This window comes from Thamnophis sirtalis, unplaced genomic scaffold, assembly GCF_051295495.1.
Source record: "Thamnophis sirtalis isolate CommonGarterSnake01/CBP01778 unplaced genomic scaffold, rThaSir2_p1.2 scaffold_5, whole genome shotgun sequence".
NCBI lineage: Eukaryota > Metazoa > Chordata > Lepidosauria > Squamata > Natricidae > Thamnophis > Thamnophis sirtalis.
In genome coordinates this window covers 41120744-41140276 of record NW_028261385.1, presented here as the reverse complement: position 1 = coordinate 41140276, position 19533 = coordinate 41120744, and the positions used below count along the sequence as shown (strand labels likewise).

Below are 19533 nucleotides of genomic sequence, written 5' to 3'. Positions count from 1 at the left end.
CAAAGGATAACATTTTAAAAGGCAATCTTATTTTAATTACAGCAAAGACGTGGGAAAAAAGATCAAATGCTAAGACATATTTGGGGAGGAGCAGAATTTTTTATGATGAATTTCTATTTTCACAAGCTTGTGCTTTTAACTATGCTTCAGAGCAGTTCTTACAAACTGTCAAACAAATGGAAAGCATTTCTGTAAACAAGTAATCAAGTTTTGATTTTTTTTTTAGTCCAAGACTAATATTATATACAAAATGAACATATGAAATTGCTTTTCACAACCAGATTCCATACTGACATACTGTCTGGCACACAAGTTTAAAGAGCACAGAACAACAGATAGATAAATTATGACATTAATTTGGCACATTAAGTTATTCGCTTAAGAAATTCAGAATTATTGTTCATGTATCAGACAACTCTTTAAGGAAGTATTGTTCAACTATTTTAAAGATATTTCATACACAATATATTTCCATGTTTTCCTACGCAAGATATTGCTTTCAAAAGACAAGGACTCAACTCTTAACTTCTCAGATTTAATACATTTTGGAAGCCAATCCAACGGATTTCCATGGTTCCTATTTCATGCAAGAAATTTGGTATCTTTCTTGCCATCATTCTGACTTCTTTTTCTTATTTAAGTGAAACATAGAGAACAGCTGATTTGTCTTGATATCTGTTAAAACCATGCAGCTGCTCCAGAAGAATGCCAAGGACATTTGTAATAATATTTTAAAATTTGTGAAGTATTACTAACGGTTGCTAATTTTAAACAATGGTACAAATTATGTTGGAGAAAAGGATAGTGTATTTTATAAATCTGGTTATTCAAAGGAACTAAAGCTTTATGGGTTTATTGAAATTGCTTACATATTTCTTTCAGCATAAAAGCCAACAAACATATTGCGGAAAACTGCAATGCTCTGTAAAACTCCTTAATGTACCATGTTCATTTCTAAACTGAGATAAATATAATCTGGAAAAAAAATTCCCTATTCTGAAAAACAATTCTATAAACTTGTAAAGAAAGAAAAGGATAAAGGGACAGAAATCCAGATACCATCAAACAATTTCGTAACATGGTCACTAAGATATTAAGCTTTAAGTAGTTTTTTCAAAAAGTGTTAGTTTTTATGGAATATAAGAACCCAAAATATGCTAATATGATGCACCTTTATTAAATCTTGATAGAAATTCTCTCCTGCCAAAAAATATTTTGTTACTGCTGAAAAAACCAAATATGGTACCTTTTATATAATAAATAACCATGATCATCAAAATCATACTGCCAGATTTTTTTATTTTTAATCTTAAACCTAATTGTTAATTTTACACATTGTTACCATATTACATAAAACTCTAGGAATGTGATAACAAAATATTAGCAGATTAATTTTAAAAGTATATTCCAGGTGAACCCAATATACATTTTAAAATATTAATCAATACTTAAAATTCATTTTAATTGATAAGATGATATTAGTACTATACCATGGTCCATTCTAAGTCCTTCCTCAAGAACATATTTAGCAATAAATGGAACTTAAATTTTATCTGAATGGATGTGAAATTTTTGAACCTTAATAATGGTAAATTTTCTCAGGGGACATATTCAGGTCCCATTCCATAAGGCAGTATAGTCTGTATTTAAAACTCTGGCAGTAAGCATATTTATTTCTTTGTAACCCACTGCTCATTATCCTACACTGAGTAGATACAAGACGTTACACAATGGGAATTCTTTGGGGCAAACCTTATAAAAAGACATCGTGTGCTTGTCCTATTCATCTCAATGGAATCTTCATTGGGCTATTTCTTAAAGCACACCACTTTAAATATTGAAAAACTACATGTTAACTTTTTCTCTCTCTAAAAATAGTTCTTTGGGCTTTCCATATATGACTATAGAATTTTTATCATCCATTTCTATATTTTTAAAACACATAATGAATGGTAATTTAGTTCAGTTTCCACTATATGTTTTTCTTTAACTCTAAAGGGTAACAATTGTCCAGGGTTAGGTATTCTAGAGAGCATGTACATATGGCCCTTAACTTCATTTGAAATGCAATGGGTATACACATATGCAATTCTTTGTTCTAAACATAGTAAGGCAAAAAGATGTCATATGATTTCGAAACAATGAGCTCTTTCTTTCCTTCCTTTTTCCTATTCTGTGCAAAAAGCAGAATATCTCTACTTAATTAAATGAAGTTACACTTCATAAAATTGCTAAGAGAAGACCATGCACAATTGCTCTCTCTTGCTTAATTCTGTTTTCTGCAACACAGTATTTTCAAAATTTTAAGTGATATACGTACAAAAAGAATCAGACTATAGAGAAAAAATATAAATAAATATGTAATACATCTGTAACATTGCTGCTCCTCATTTAATTTAGAACAATGAAAGTAATACTCTATGCAAAAAAAATTGCAATTGTTCATATTTTAGAAGATTATTTGAAGTCTAGGAATTTAATCAGTCCATAAAGAATTATTAAAATAGTTTACACTTGAACCAATATTTTTCTTCTTGCTTTCCTTTTCTTAACATCATTTTAAAGAAGCCTATACATTTCCTGTATGCTCCAGTATCAGTTCCATATAAGTTTTTTAAAATGAAGAAAATGGCAGTTTTCCTGCATCATTTATCATTTAAAACAGCCAATCATTGGAGGGGGGATCCATATTATGAGAATATTTTTATTATGTCAATGATAGCTCTACAAAATGTACAGCTTTAACTGCATCATCCTCATTCAGTCACATAATTTTAATAATAACCATGGGGCATAGTTTCATTTTATTCCAAGCATGGTAATGGATTATGTATACATTTTGAATTTCAGTCATGGACATTTTTGATGATTCTGCAACACAGGAAACTTTGAAAATGTCCCAAGTCATCTGAAAATATACAAACATTTGTCCAGATAAAATAATGAAGCTTAAAACAACTACAAACCAAACTCTTCTGTACCATATCACTAATGTTATCTTAACCATTCTTCTGGAGCTATTTTCCCTAATGATAGAGCTTAGGAGAAAAATATACAGGACTTAGACTGATGCCCTCTTTCTCTTGCTTACCCAAAAGAAGTAAAGGGAGATAGTGGGAAATTCAGAAAGCAAAATAAAAGTGGCATCAGAGTGATGGGGAATGTCAGGCAGGGTGAGGGAAACCACATCTCACTGGAATCAACACCACCTATTTATTTCAATCCTGTGCCTGTGAATCGCATTCACAGCATTTTCTGAGTTTATTTAATGATTAAACCAATTATTTACACAAGGAACCATATGTACATGAGCTGTGGTTATTTCTATTTATGAAAAGGCAATATTTATTTGGGATACAAGAGTTCCAATCCTGAATACTCCATTCTAGGAATAAGCACCATTCAGCACAATGGAAATTACTTCTCAGTAATTCTGAGATGCACAAAACTACAGTGAAATTGCTATTTTTATCTATTATATTTCTAATATAATTATTGGTTGTTGATTTGCTTGACTCCCCATAGTCCTGGAAAACAACTGATGGTTGTACAACTTGTGAGGAATGCAGGTTGTGGTTTATTTGCACGCAGGCAAGCAAGACATTACAGAGCAATTCTTACTGAGAAGTAAATCCCATTAAATTACCTCATGAATGATACAGGATGGTTCCGTTCACTGATCCACTCACAAATATCAAAGCTGAACTCCATTCCTGATGACTACATGGAAAATAATACAAATAATAATAATAATTAAAAATACTGCACGACTAGCCAAGCGCAGTCAAAGTCTAAGCTAATGAAATCGTATATTAAAATACAGCTCTGATATGTTGTGGATGGCATGGCGGGGTACTTTTCTGTTTGTATTTTTTTTTTAATGATTTCTAATTTACCATGTCACATATTTAAATTTAGGCCTTAGAATGCTGTTGTGGGAAATGCAAGGTTAAAGGAAGGCATTATGTCTGGGTTCCTTTCTGGCTTAGCATTTGGACTCACAGTAGCACAGCTGAAGTATGATTCTATTCCTGGCAAGTCAGCAAATGCAAGCTTGTTTTACCCTGCTTGACAGAAAAGTCCCCAACTCCCTCCCACCCTTCTACATATGAGCTAGCACACATTTCCTTGCTGCCTCTACAATTCTTCTGCCCGTAGAATACCAAAAGTCCTTTTCCTATATAACTGGTAGGAATTTACATTCTAATGTATCACAACTGCTTGAACATGTAGCTTACGGTAACCTGTTGCATTGCTGGAATTTTCTTCCAGTGTCTATTTACAGTTGGTTCGCCTTCTTGTGGGTCCTGCACTGCTACTGAAGGTCTCCAGCGAGTGACTTATTTTGATACTGAAAGCTTTATTGCTTACAAAACCAGGGAACAGTACCAGCATTTTGTTTTGTGATTTATATTGCTTTAAAAGACAGCTGCCTGCTTGGTTGGATTAATCAGTGGGCTTAGCAAGCCCTTGAACAGAGCTGTGTACCAGTCATAGCAGCACTCTGCAATAAAACAGCACCTCATGAAAAAGGTAGGCTGGTCTTATACATGCTGTCTCTATGCCAGGCTCCTTTCAAATTCCAGTCATCTGAATGTGGCAGCTGTGTACTTAATCATATGACCATCTCGTGCCCTCAGTTTAATACTGAAAGGCCGCCAAGAATGAAAAGAAAAAATGTAGAGTACACAATATGGGACTCAGAGCTAAAGTAGTCCTCGACTTACGAACTCAATTGAGCCCAAAATTTCTGTTGCTAAACAAGACAGTTGTTAAGTGAATTTTTGCCCCATTTTACAACCATTGTTGTTAAGTGAATCTGGCTTCCCCATTGACTTTGTTTGGCAGAAGGCTGCAAAAGATGACATGATCCCGGGACATTGCAATTGTCATAAATGTGAGTCAGTTACCAAGTGTCTGAATTTTGATCACGTGACTGTGGGAATGCTGCAACAGTCATAAGTGTGACAAACAGGCATAAGTCACTTTTTTCACTGTAGTTGTAACTTTGAACAGTCACTAAATGCACTTTTGTAAGTCAAAGATGACACGTAGACAGCATTCTATGCATGCTGCCTTAATTCCCAGATTGATTTATTATTTCATTTTGAAAAATTTATATGACCACCCTATCTTATGAAACACAATTTGGAGTGGTTGCGACATTAAAAATATTTTTTAAAAATTTATTTTAAAAAAAACAATAGAAACAATAAATACTGAACATGCCACTGTATTTGGCTTAGTGTAATGGGCAGATACTCTCATCAAGAGGAGGCCCCAGAGGTAATCTGGTTTCATGCCATGTAGGGCTTTAAATGTGATAACCAATATCGTGAATATCACCTGGGAAGAGATCAGGAGCTTCTTTATGTATTGAATTTATATGCTGCCACAAACTCACAATAGTCAGCTTTTGATACTATAAACCTGTATCTTATTAGACCACCTATGAATGTTGGGATTAGGAATTGGTTTGCTCTTTCCTTAATGGACAGTTACAGTCTATTTTGGTGGGTGTGAGAGGTTGGCCTAAGGCAGGGGTGTCAAACTCAAGGCCTGGGGGCCGGATCTGGCCCGAGAGATGCTTATATCTGACCCACAGGGCGAGCATAGAAACAGTGAAGGACTAGCCCGGGTGCCTCTGCCAGTGAAAATGGCGCTTGGGAGGGCCATGGCGGCCCTCCCGAGCTCTATTTTCACTGGCAGAGAGGTGCAGGAGGCCGTTGCAGCCAAAAATGAAACTTGGGACTGAGTGCTTGGGCCACCACAGGCACCCCTGAACAAATGACATCAAGCTGGCCCTGTCCACCCTGGCCATGCCCACTTTGCCCCCCCCCCAGGTCAAACAAAACCCTGATGCTGCCCTCAATGAAATCAAATTTGACACCCCTGGCCTAAGGCAACGGGGATGCTACAGGAGTTGGTCCTTTCTCCCTTGCACTTTAACATCTATATGAAATCACTGGGGATCAACTGACAGTATAGTGTGGTATCATCAATGTATACATCCTATTCAATCACACACTGACACTTGAGTAATAGGGGAGATGCTGTTGATGATCTATTTTGGGACTTGAAAATTATAAGGCCTGGATGGGACATTACAGAAATTGAACTTAAGCAAGACAGTTGTTATTTGTACATCAGTGTTTCCATCAACAACAGGTTTATCTCTGGACATGCAAGCACTACATTTTAAGGACAAAGTTCCTGATTTTGGATCCTTCTGAACTCATAGCTCTTTCTTGAATATCAAATGGAAGCAAGGTCTAGAGGGCCTAAGCCCAGTGCAGGTTTGCCCAGTGCACTGATTTATATATCTCATGTTCTCCTTATCCCTCAGATAGATTACTGCAATGTAGTTGAAATGTGGCCACCTTTGAAGGTTATGCAGATTATAACTAGTCCAAAATACAAAGGCTCTTGTGCTTACTGGCGTCCAGTGTAAGAATGATATTGTGGGTCCTGTACTGGTTATTGATAAGGTCCTGGCTTTAACCTACAGTATAATTTACTGTGTATAGCTTGGTACCTGCCTGAATGTCTTCTCCAAACTGCTTCAGTGTCTCCTAGCAGAGTTCAGCAGAGCCAATGCCAAAATGTATTGCTGTTCAAAGGCAACACCAATACTGTAAAATGATTTCTTCTCAGAGATCAAGCTTTGCTTTCAAAAAGTTGTTAAAATTGAGCTTTTCTGGAAAATATTTCAAGTGATGTTTCTATACTATAGCATTTTTATAACTTCTATTTTTGTTATTTTTTATTGTAAGAAGGTAGGTAGGTAGGTAGGTAGGTAGGTGGATGGGAAGGAAGGAAGGAAAGAAGGAAGCAAGCTATTATGAGTAACCAATGTAACTAATTATGATTTAACATCTGCCATACATATTCAAGGATTTAATCCAGGAGCAGGTTCAGATTGTACTTGCAAACAGACCCTGTTGTCTCTAGAATAGGAAAGGGCAATTTTTCTTTCCTGGTGTAGAACAGCACAGCTAGTGACATATGAGGAATAACTCCTCCTTTTCAGTTCAACTTGGTCTTTCAAAGAAAGTGCAGTCATTTAGAAAATCCTTTCAATCTGACTGTTGCCTCCCATTGCCATTTTCTAATATACTTATAGTGTGTTTTCCCCCCCCCCTCCCTTTCAGTAAGAACAAAAACAAGACAGGAATAAGTCTTTGCTAGATCTTTTATTTGTCTGCGGTGGCCTTAAAATATTTTCTAGCAGTCATTCTTGTAAATTTATCCTTTATATAAGCTATTACAGTGGTGCTTTGTTCTAAGACAGAGTTCCTGATTAGAGGATTTAGGGAGATGGGAATACATGGCAGCTCCCCTCTCCCAAAATAAGGAGTTTGAGCTACATAATTATTCCAATAATTGGTAATAGCTGCACCAGAAGGCAAAGGATGTTATTGCATCGTCTGATGACTACTTATATTTTACATTTTTAGTTATCAAAAAGGCTGGGCACTGATTATCCAGCATATTATGAGGCACTGCAATATTAAAGCTATTACCCTTTTAATGCCAAACTATTGCAAGGTTATTATTCAGAAAAGCCTCAGTCTGATTTTCATTCTGGGTCCATTGCCTCTCTCCCTGCTCTACATTATGAGGGTACAAGTCTCTGAGAAAGTATCAACTGCATTTTCTTCTCGTATATGTGCATAATTAAAGAAAAGTATTTTCAGATCAGAGGTTAGCATTGATGGTTGCACAGGTATTTTTCACTAGGTCTACACATCATTTAATTATGGTTTTTAGAATAAACAACAGTCTGTCAAGCTGGCAGAAAAATCTGAAGCATAAATAGAAGTTAACAGATCATGACAGTTAGATCTGTGTGATAAGCTAAGCCCCAAAGATACAATTCAGAGCTATGTATGTACTTGTCTGTCTGTCTGTCTGTCTGTCTGTCTGTCTGTCTGTCTGTATCTATCTATCTATCTATCTATCTATCTATCTATCTATCTATCTATCTATCTATCTATCTTAATGTAAGGACCTATTATATAACACCATGATTTTAAAATATTAAAACAGGTGGCACTTGGACAGAGCACATGACAGATCTTCTCCATTGTGTTTCAGAAATGTGACCTATATTTCACTTAAAATATGTATTATACAGAGCTGTGGTGGCAGAGTGGTTTGAATGCAGTATTGCAGGCTAATTCTAATGACTGCCAGGAGTTCGATTCTGAGTATCTCAAGGTTAACTCAGCCTTCCACCTTCCAAGGTTGGTAAAACGAAGATCCAGATTGTGGGGAACAATAATGCTGACTCTAAAGCACTTAGGGTTGTAAAGTACTATAATACTGTATATAAGTCTAAGCGCTATTGCTATGTTGTGTACCTGTCAAGAGATGGATAGTGTAGTGGTTAAGATGCTGGTCTAGAAACTGGGAGTTCTAGACTGTCCTTAGACACTGACGTTCATTGTCTGACTTTGGGCCAGTCACTCTCTTTCAGCCCAATTTACATCACTGGGTTGTTGTGGCGGGGAGAGGAAAGAGCTTTTTACATGCCACCTTGAGCTGCATAAGGGCAGGATATAAATAAAAAGTAACAAGAACAGATTCTCTCAAAATGAGCCTTTTAGATTTGAATAAATTGAAGAATAAGCCTTTGTCACTGGCTATATTACTGGAATGTACATTGTAGCAATATTTATTTGTTTATTTATTTATTTATTTATTTACTATTTGTTTAATTTCTCTGTTGCCCATCACACCATTGGAGATTATGCACACACATAGTTTTCAATTATTTTGCTTTCTTTTTTAACTACTGGAAAGAACATAGGGCCACCAAATTCTTCATTGGATTAGTCCTTGCCATTGCCCTAAAAACACTGGTTCTCCTAATTGCACATATAGATCTTCCATTACACGGCAACCTGATGATATGTCAAGCGAGCTGCGTAAGCCTCAAGACCCCTTTGTGCTTATTTTATTTTTTTTAAATCCCCAATTGTTTAGTTAGACCAATAAGAGAAGAAAAGAGGCTTAGGGGACATACGATTTGGGAATAGACTTCTGAAGAAGAATTATCTTCCCAGGACCCTTTTTAAAGAAGAGGGGAGGGTTATTTGACTTTCCTCTCTCAGGTAAAATAATTCAGCTCTCACTGAAAATCCACTTTCCAACCAAGGCAGAGAGAAAGATATTTGATTTATGACATTTCTTTTGCTACCAACACCGGGATTGTATCTTCAGTGTACAGAATGGAAATACTTAAAAAAAAACAAAAAACAGGCCTTGTGTTTAAAGGCAGGCCTGAAACATATGGACGATTAGGAAAGGGCACCAAAGAGCTGCCCAAAGCCCCTGCCTAACTGGATGAATCCACTCAACGGCCAAGCAGATTATCTGTAAATTCGTGCGCTGCTTTTATATCCCTCCCCAAATCCTGCTTATTTCGTCCTGCCTAAGAGCTTCGGTTGCCCTGGGAGCCGAAAGACCCGACCTATGCCGTGAGAGTCTGAGAGAGAGAGCCGGCGGCAGACTCAAAAAAGCTCGTGTGGCTGGTTGAGATTTGAGCGAAGCTTTTCCCTCTGGAGCCACGCGGTTCTAAAGTGCGCGACTTCTTTCGAAGCGGCGTGAACCTCCGCAACGACCCCCCCCCACCGCCCCTTCCACAAATTAACCCTTTCAACCGAGCCGCTCTTGAGTGCAGTAAGAATCAAAGGGGCGGAGCAAATCGGCCCAGACAACAGCCGAAACCCCTCGTTTCCCGGGCTCCCCCCCCCCCGGCTGCGTGGCTAACAAGCGCGTGGCTTGTGTCACAGCGAAGAAAACCTCGAAGCGGGCGACTTTGGGGCTGACCTGGCCGACTCAAAAGTAAAGCCGCCCTTGAAAGCGCGGCGGCGGCGGCAACATTTCTTGGAGGTCCCCCTCGCGAGTGGCCCGAAGGACCGACGAAGCGATGCTTTTGGACTCGGGGACGGCGGCGGAAGCGAGATCGCTTTAAAAGCCGGGGGTCGTGCGTAGGTCGCAGCCTTGTTCTGCTTCCCTTGACTTGCTTTGCTTGTGGGCGGGTGGAGCCGGTAGTTCTGGAAGCGCGACTGTCGTCCACGGAAGTTTATGAGCTAATTAAATATACCGGTTTTTAGGGAGTCCAGTCGAATTTACTTTTTTTTTTAGTTAAACCGGTGGGTGTCCAAATTCCAAAAGCTACAGAACTTTCTCGGCTCCTTTTATGATGGCTTTGAAGCCAAACAGCTCTCGGAATCTCTCCCCTCCCTCTCCCCTCCCCGGCCTTCTTTGCGGTACCTGTCGATTTTCTGGTTTTAAATGGACAGCTTCTAAATCGGGATGAGTTGGAGGGGAGGGGTGAACTGTTAGGGGAAATCGGATCTGCTTACTGCAAACTGGTAAAGTGAAATGCGCAGGGTTGCCATCGCCGTTTCCCCTTGCTTCTCTTCTGGCAAGGTTCCTATGTTTTTTAACCTAGTGCTGTTAGAATGTCAGGAACGGAAGTTTTTTTTTCCTTCCCCTCAAAATCTTTCCATACTGGGAAAATATTTCGCCTCTCGAATTTCTGCCTGCTCTGCTATTATTAACATTTGCCTGGGAGTTCTCAGGGAGGGGGCGTAGCTCAGTGGCAGAGCGCGCAGGCTTGGCAGGCGGATGTTCCCCGCTTCACAGCCCCTGGCGCTTCCTGGCAGCGCCGCGAAAAGTCTAGCCTCAAAGTGTCAGTAGTGACGGGCTTAGATGGCCGGCAAGTTGACTGCATCGGAGGCAATATGCTCCTCCTCATAATATATGTGGAGAGTTGCGGTGTGCCGTGTAATTTCATTAACTCAATATTCTCCCTACCTGATGCCCGCCAATAGGGACCGCAGCTCCCAGAATCCCAGTCATGGTAAGTGGGGAATTCTGGGAATTGCAGTCCTAATAAGCCCTTCTGCCTAGTTGGGGCAGCTGATCTATTTATAAATTGATCCAAGCAGGTGCACTTATATACAACATAATATGCTTCTCCAGGGCCAAAGTGAGTACTTTTTCCTCGGTATCCACAAATGGAACACTCTGACATTCTCCCGTTTCTGAAAGACACGTTTATCTACTTAGCCCTTTTGACAGACTCAGAACTTGCTGTGTAATATATATTTGGATGTTCATGAGTGCTCACTTTCTTAAATACACAAAACTTTTTTCTTACCTTTTCTACTTAGACAATCTAATCCTATTCATATTTACTCTGAGTAAATTCCACAAGGTTCAATGAAAAAAAAATGTAAGGAAAATGTGCACAGGATTGCAACAACCTTAAAAACTGTCCCTGATTCATTTTAAATGACAGTATCTTCCAACATAGCCACCCAATTTTGAATCCCTCTAGATTTTTTTACATTTCGGAATTCTGCTTCTTCCCTTTGAAACATACCTTTATTTTTTGCCTTAATTAAACAAACCTTGGTTAAAGTGTGTCAAGCACAGTGCCTATTAAAGAGAAAACTAAACCATCTTGGTCTGTCAAAATAAACTCAGAGAACTCTGCATAGCCAAACATTTGAGATACCAATCATTCTATGAAAAGGCCTGTACATATGTTGTGCCTGTAGAGCTGTATCAAATGTAGGAGGAATTTGTTAATTTGCAAGCCTTTAAAATGGTCTCACAGATGGAGGAGGAAGATATCTGAAATAGCAAAAAAAAAGTTAAGAGTGCAAGGTAGTCATTTTTACCTGTGAGTAAAATATGGGACATAGTAGAACTTAAAAATCAATGCATGAATTTAAATTGTTATAAACTTAATACAGCATGAATAAAATCTGTATATTGTATGTGTTGAAGTGTTCACGTTCTTTCCATTTCCCCCAGTTCCTTTAAAAGGAGAATATAATAGAGACTCGCTATGCTATATGTATTAGATAGCATATTTACAAATGTTTAGGATTAGGGTTAAGCCATATGAAAACCAGTTAATATAAGAGGAAGTAATAGTCATTAAATAATATCAGTTGCTTAATCATTATATGTAGTTATAAGGTATGAACTACACAAAAGTTTTACAATAAAATCTTCTCAAAGTGTTTTTCTCTCTCTCTGTTTGCTGATATTTAAACTGCTTAAAGAGTGCTTCTCCCAGCCTTTAGACAGCAAGGAGTAATTTGGAACTATTATTGGTCACACAAGGTATTCATCAGAAATAGTTCTCATTTTTTCAGCATTAGATACAGGCTATATAAATTTGTAAGTGAAGGAGGTAAATATTCATTTAATGGATTGGAAAGATATTAAAAGATGGCTTTAGTCAGTATGAGTACTTTATTGCTACTATACTACTTGAGCCATATTGGTGCGGTGGTTAGAATGCAGTATTGCAGGCTGACTCTGCTCATTGCCAAGAGTTCAATCCTGATCAGCATAACGTTGACTTAGCCTTCCATCTTTCCGAGATTGATAAAATGAGGACCCAGATTGTTGGGAACAATATGCTGACTCTGTAAACTGATTAGAGTGTGCTATAAGGCACTACAAAGAGGTAATAAGTCTAAGTGCTATTGCTATTTTTACTTTTATCATTAGCTGTCTACATTTTCAGTTGAGCCAATTCTATACCCATACAAGACACAGAATCTGCAGCAATAGAGCCCAAGAAGAACCAGAATTCTAAACTGATCTAGTAGAGCCTATTGCAAAATATACAGGCTTACAATCTAGCAAGGTATTAAAAAGCAATATCCTATATACAAGTACAGTAGTGGACTTTGAAGAACTTGGGTAAAAAAGTATTGATACTTTTGAACTTGGAGGTTAGAACAACAACAAATCGACCAATCCAGAGCTCTCACTGAAGTCACAAGGAAGGAAGGAAGGAAGGAAGGAAGGAAGGAAGGAAGGAAGGAAGGAAGGAAGGAAGGAAGGAAGGAAGGAAATAACCAGGGTCAAGTTATTCTGCTTCAGACACATTTTGCAAAGAAAAGGCTCTGATTTTGGGAAAGTTGGGAGGTAAAGATAAGAGGAAGACCAAAAACAAAGTTATTGTGGCAATGGATACACTACTGGAAAACCTGAAGGACCAGATAGAGACAAATTGTCATGTTATCTATGTGACGGATGTCAAACTCACAGGCCGCGAACCAGATGCATCATGCTCTGGCCACGCCCACCCCATTTTAGAAAAAAAAGGGGGCGGGAGTTGTGATACATCAAGTGACAATGTGATACTACAAGTTTGACGCCCCGATCTATGTGGTTGCTAAGAATCGTTACCAACCTGATGGCATATAAAAAAATAATCAAAATATAGAAGTAGGAAGAATGATAGAAAGCATAACATTTCATTATCTGTTGTTTTTTTTAACTCACTATTTTCTACAGAAATTCATCAAGAGATCTCACAGTGGATCAAGATTAATTTTATATTCATTATATTAGTATCTGCTGTTAAGACTGACCACATAGGACTTATTTTATCCTGATAATGCACAGAATATTGTGTAATGCACATATTAGTACACAAGTAAAATTTGGATAGGTAATAATAATAGTAATTGTAATAAGATATTATGCTGACATAAAGCCATCTTTTCAACATTTTTCCATTAAATATACACTCTGCAATAGTGCCATAATAATTTGAGTTTAATTTATGCAGCATGATGAATAAGTCAGAAAATAAGCATATACATTTATTGAGAAAGCTAAAACTGTTAAAAATTATACCAAGTATCAAGGATATATTTTATTTGCATTTATTTCAGTCTGGTATTCTAGACCTGGTGTAAGACTTGGCTCACTATTATTATAATTCAGCATTTCAAAGACAGAATTCAGATGGAATTTACTAAAAACGGTTGATCTTTAAACTTGTTCCTAATACGTAGTTTCTAAGTGATAGCAGCTATTTGCCTAAGGCATAAAAGGAGTTATTTTCAAAGGTTTTTATACAAATTGCTTCACTAATAAGAGACCTGTATTTTAATAATCTCTTACTGTTGTGCTTTTAAACATTCAAGGTGCCGACTAAGAGTTGTAAACTGTGAAGTAAATACCATGGAACAGATTAAGTAAAGCAAATGACTTTCAAAATAAAGAGAGTGGACGTGGTAAGTGCTATATTCTTTTTTCATTTACATCATTCAATATTTCAAGAAAGCTCTGTTTATTAGTTTCATTCTCTACATTTTTTAAAGTTAAAGTGTAGGATAAACCCTGCAGTAGTAGGTACTAAAAGGTAGTATAATGACAAAGACTTTCTATAATCACAACTTATTGTACATTATACCATTTTAACTCTGGCATGCAATTTATATTCAGGTGTCACTTTTCAGCACCTAGCTTTGAAAATATATTTTACAATTAATTCATTTCCAAGAAATTACATACATTTTCTTTCTCCCCTGTGGACTGTGAAATATTTAAATTACCCTTCTGGAATCTATATCCTATTATAATGAGATTCTGGGAATTTACATGTTATATGAAATTATAAAAGTAATATGGATTGAAATAATGTTCTGAATAAGTGGGAGAACAAATAAAGTATTGTTGATCTTGAGGGGTAGATTAATCTCTAGCCTTGATTTTTTTTTTTGAATATTACTCTGACACCTACCTCAATTAATTCTATGTGTGCAGGTGAGCGAAAAAGAGTGAGTTATAAAGCTCACTATAAAAGCTGTATCAAAAGCTTAAAAGCAGGCAGATATGAGAAGTGTTTCAGCAAACCATTTTTTAAAGATGGGATGGATTTGATGAAATCAAAGAAGTGTTTACCAACCGAGACAACTTTTAAGATGCGTGAACTTCAATTTCCAGAATTATCCAGCCAACACTGGAGTTGAGGTCCACATGTCTTAAAGTTGTGAAGGTTGAGCAACACTCAAGTAGAGTAAGAAGAGTAGTAGGGTGGGGCTGGACCCTGGATGGAAAATTGAAACCACAGCACTCAGGGTTAGGATGCATAAACTGTGGGGCTATTTTCAACATAACCTTGGCTCCCTGTAATTTAAATGTCATTTTTACTGAGTAAATTGGCAGGCTCATTACTGTTAAAGAATTAAACATTTGACTATCATTCTAAAATGAGAAAAAACTTGGGTAATTACTGAAAGAGGATGTTAACTGAGCTCACCATGAAATAATCATATTCGTAAGGGAAACAGACACTTGGCTACACCTCAGCCCTTCAGTAAGGTTATAGAAGGGTTGATTATTCCAATAATTACACCTCCTGTTGTGCTTTTTTTTTTTTTAAAGTCAGATGTAAGTTTCAGGTGGAAGGCTGGGAAACAGTGCAAAATTTCTGTTTCCTGTTGCCAGCAGGCCTGTGCCTAACAGGAACCTTTAATCTTACCTTTTTGGAAAGAATCCAGAGGGGATTTGCTGCCAATTATTGGCTGTTTGTAACACATGTTTTAAAAATATGGTCTGAAGGTAACATTTCAATGTAAATTATACTGAATTCTAAATGACACAGGAAGATTCCACAGGTGTTGTAAGAGCTATTTTTATTTGTTCACTAAAATGTTCTCTACTGAGTTTTGACAATTAAAGAAACTATAGTATTTGGCTTCTACAATTTGTCTACAATGAATTGCAATGGGTTTTTTTTTCAAAAAACAAAACAGTAGCACCCCTTACTCATTGCCTTGAGGATCTTTTCTTTGACTGAAAAATATTGCCATTAACTGCTGAGTATAGACTTAACATAAAATCATGACTATTTAAAGAATCGTTCTAATAATGAATACTAAGATGCACCTAGTTGACCTGATCTGGATCAGAAGCTTAGCAAATTGAGGATTTATTAGCATTTGAATGGGAAATGTTAGGAAATTCAAACTGATATCAGTATAGGAAATTTAAAACAAAAACAAACAGTTACTACTTTTAAACATCCCGATTTCAAATAATCCTAATTAGAAATCTTTAAGAAGTTTTTGGGACATATTAGAACTATATAAAAACTGATGTACTATGTAATATAAAGTGCCTAATGGTAGTTAGATTGCTGAACTATAATTCCCATACAATGAAATTATGTGGCAATTATGGTTCAAGCAGCATTTGAAATCCCCACCTTTGTTTTATTTACCAACATGGGCCTTAAAACTTCAACAATCACATCCTCATTATATAAACATATGAAAGCCAGGTCCTAAATTCTTTTTATTTTAGCCCAGCTTGTAGAGATCATTTAGGTCTACAATATATATGCTACATGATCAGAGGTGGGTTCCTACCAGTTCGCACCAGTTCGGTGGAACCAGTTGATCAAATCTACTGAACCGGTTAGAAGAGGTTCCACCAGTGGACCCGGAAAGCAGGCCACATCTACAGAAGAGGTTCCAAATTTTTTTGAAACCCACCACTCACACACACACACAGACTCACACAGAGAAAGAGAAAGAAAGGAAGAAATAAATAAAGAAAAAAAGAAATAAAAAGTGAGAGAGAAATGAAAGAAAAAAAGGAAAAAGGGACAGAGAGACAAAAGGAAGGAAAGAGAGAGAGACAGAGAGAGAGAGAGAGAGAGCACATGGCCGGCAAGCCACTCCCACCAGGTCACATGGCCGGCAAGCCACTCCCACAAAGGAGGCCACACCCACAGAGTAGGTTTGAAAAAAATTTGAAACCCACCACTGTACATGATCTAACTTTATATACTATTAAAATTGTGGCATCATGGAGAGGATTATGGAGATGGTCTGGAAGAAGGAATGCAACAGTCATTACATATATAAATAGCAGCTGGGAAAAGAATAAGAAGGAAACTCAAGATATTCCTGCCTTGATTTTCTTTGGTATGAAAACAGAGAGACATATACTCTAATCAGGCTTTCAAAATTCTGTTATTATATCCTGCAACAATAAAGTATAGTTTCAGTAGCCCATCAAAAACGGCTAATAATACACCACCAAAATAAGACAAATCTGATTTATTGAGAAATACATTAATGCCATTTAAAGTAGACTCATGGATCAGGTCTCTATTTTGCTGTATTAATAGATTATCTCCTCATATCCTCACTGCAAATGGATAGTTGTGCTCTAGAAAAGGAAAACTGATACAAAAATAAGCCCCACTAAAAACAGTGGAGCTTCATTCTGGTTGCAAATATCTAGGCATGCTCTAATAAGTTTTCCCTGGTTGAGGAAATGTGGTTAAGGCATGTTTATAAGCACGTATGCATTGATCAGTTCTTACAATATTCCATGTGTGAGGCATATATTACTACTTCCTTGTGTAAACAGTCATTTCAGATCAAATCTAGTTCATGTAAAACACAATACTTTTCAAAAGGCAAAGTACCACATCTTATTGGAATTCATTGAGTGATAGCTTTATGATTGATGTAGATTGCAGCACGTGAAATACGAGTGCATAGCAATTATTCTTAGATAAGAGCTGTAGTGATGATGCTATGAGATCATATGGTTTCAGATGCTCCTAGATTTCTCCATTGTTTTAATCACTGTTTCACTGTGCCTAATATGTAAATAAACTTAAAATACAAATGTTCAGTAAAAACTTCCAATTGATTATTGAAATAATTTTAGGGTCTCTTTTCATGTGTTATATCTTTGCCAACAGGAAACTGTGTCTGACTGTGGAAATAATAGAATGGCAAGTCCACCACATAATGAATAAAAAATGTATATGTCTTCTTAATGTATTGTTCTAGTCTGATTTTGTTTTCTGAAGTATACTGTCAAAAGGACACAAAACTTTTTGCATTATAAATAATATAAATGTACTTTTTTCATTTCTGTTACCTCAATTCTGGAAGGTCACAGATCTGTCTTATCCATTTTCATTTTTCAAAATGGAAAATAAATGAAATAATAAAATACAAATAAATATATAAAGGAAAAACAAAATGAACAATGTTTAAAACATATAAATACTTATATTTAAGCATACATAGGATATAGTCACTTTTTTCTTTGGTACATCAATTCAGTCTTCATTCATGGTGACTTACATGGACAAGTCCAAGTAGTTTTTATCGCAATAGTTTTGGATTACCTCTATCCTTAGACTAAACCAAAGAAACTAAGCCACGGTCACCCTGTGGTTTAATGCCTAAATCAGGACTAGCTCTCCTCATTCCATCTTAATTGTAGATCAATGCACTAGATCTGAACATAAGATACCCACCAAAGGTCTGCATTACTGCATAATGGTTTAACAAAGTTCTTTGATAGTAGGAATGTTAAAAAGTCAAGATCAGCATTGTTTGCACAATTGCAACTGCTAACTTGACTTTTATTAGCCTATCCTGTGGACACCCATGCTTCATAACACTAAAAGGCAATATAGGATGAGAATTTTAAAAAATGTTGCAGGAAAAGAGTACTTGAAATCATAATCATAAACTAAGGATTGATATTCATGGATTTTCACTCATCTACTGGTTTCTCTAAAGGCTTAATTTAATTCTCCCTTATATTATCTATAGTGCCCTCTATGTGCTGGGGCTATACAAAGCTTTAGAAATCTGACTTAAAGAATGTAGTACAGACTATACTTCAATGGTACTTGAATGTATTGTATTTATGTAGTCCTGGTGAAGAACTTAGTAGTAATGAAGTTAATCAGATAAGTTTTCCTTGTAAGATAGTGAACCATTCCAATATCATAAAAACTTCCATCTTCCATAAGCCGGTCATCCCCCAAAAATGATGAAGCAATATTGATTTTATTGAATTTATAAATGAGCAAAGCAACCCCATCTTAATTCTCGAGGAACTGCCATGTCCTGTGCTCTGCAATTTTACTATGACCAGTGGGAGATTACTGCAACTGGTAGAAAATTTCATTAGTTCATGAAATGCATCAGGAAAATGAATATGCTTTACTTGGCTTCAACCCAAATGAAATGTCTGAGCTTTCTGCAGCTGGGTTGAGAAATTTCCAGTGTTTTAACAGCACAGAATCATTTTTGCACTTATATGAGAATCCCCTCATTTAACTGATGAATAATATAGCCTTGCTTCCAGTCTCCTTTTTAAACAATTCCTACCTTTACTCTCAGAGATTGTGCATTTAAAAAAAATGGAATTACTTTACCCTGGCCCTGGAATATTTAATTACAAGTACTTAATTTTTGTCCAAAGTTGCAAAAGAATTGTGCAGAGGGGTGCATTGATATCTGAAGAAAAAGGAACAAAAGAGAAAGTAGGATTATATTAAAACCCAAAGTAGTCATGTTGCCCATTCTAGAATTCACATTAGGTCAACATCTTAATTTCAGCAATTGAAAGATTGTAGGACTAACTAAAGTGTCTCATAACACAGTGAAAACACACCCAAATTCTCTAAAATTCTTCTTCAGAAGAAAGGTTAAGGTGCAAAAAAAGAGTGAGAATAAAGAAGAAAATGTTTCTAGATACTGTGCAAAGTAATTGGGGTTTTGTTCACTGCTCCCCTATTTTGCTTGATCCCCATGTTGGTGATTTGCATTTTGCCCAACCTTCTGAAGAAGGGCAAAGTTTCTGGATACAGTAACATAGTTGCTGTGAATGATAATAATAGAATATCCATTTGTAATGGCTGGCATCATCCTT

The 19533-nt window shown here is 36.6% G+C and overlaps 1 protein-coding gene across 8 annotated transcripts in view; it reads left to right on the top strand.

Moving 5' to 3' along the window:
* The window catches only part of MEF2C (myocyte enhancer factor 2C), a 179553-nt gene that overhangs the window by 816 nt on the left and 159204 nt on the right, over window positions 1–19533 (top strand). For 7 of the 8 annotated variants that reach the window (XM_087715706.1, XM_087715704.1, XM_087715703.1 and 4 more), the window contains exon 2: window positions 13977–14066. The gene's annotated coding sequence lies outside the window, so the exon portion shown is untranslated. Of the gene's footprint in view, window positions 1–9776; window positions 9996–13976; window positions 14067–19533 lie in introns of those variants that run through there. The other variant, XM_087715701.1, reaches the window with a different exon arrangement.